We start from the raw sequence: 382 nt of genomic DNA, 5'->3' as shown, positions 1-382 counted from the left end.
CAGAGCTTACCTGGAGAGGCTGTGCTACCTGCAAGCCAACGCAGACGCTGCAGTAAAGGTTTGGAAAACCTTTCCTTCACCCTGTGCTTCCACGTTGGGCATCGCCGCCTGCTTGCTCGGCCATGACCGTGGCATTTACCCCCTGCCCGGTACCGAGGCAGCCGGGGGTAATACGGCGGTTGGACCTGGGCAGGGTGTGAGGGGATGGGGGGAAGTTTGAGCTGAGGGAGAATGTCTTGCAGAAATCCCCACGGTTTTCCCCCTTCCCACCCGCTCGCTTTGGCCAAGTGAGTCCTTCCAGTGTCCAACCGCTTGAACATCTCTCCCAGATCCAGGCAGGCGTGAGGATGTGGCGGGGGGGGCGAAGGGAGCAAGGGCGGGG

General features: G+C 61.5%; 1 protein-coding gene across 1 annotated transcript in view; it reads left to right on the top strand.

Moving 5' to 3' along the window:
• The window catches only part of LOC104625197 (ras GTPase-activating-like protein IQGAP3), a gene marked incomplete at both ends in the record, with an annotated part of 7,935 nt that overhangs the window by 1,032 nt on the left and 6,521 nt on the right, over positions 1 to 382 (top strand). The window lies entirely within an intron of this gene.

This window comes from Phaethon lepturus, unplaced genomic scaffold (genome assembly GCF_000687285.1).
Source record: "Phaethon lepturus isolate BGI_N335 unplaced genomic scaffold, ASM68728v1 scaffold32128, whole genome shotgun sequence".
Classification (NCBI taxonomy): domain Eukaryota; kingdom Metazoa; phylum Chordata; class Aves; order Phaethontiformes; family Phaethontidae; genus Phaethon; species Phaethon lepturus.
This window is presented reverse-complemented; position numbering and strand designations above follow the sequence as displayed.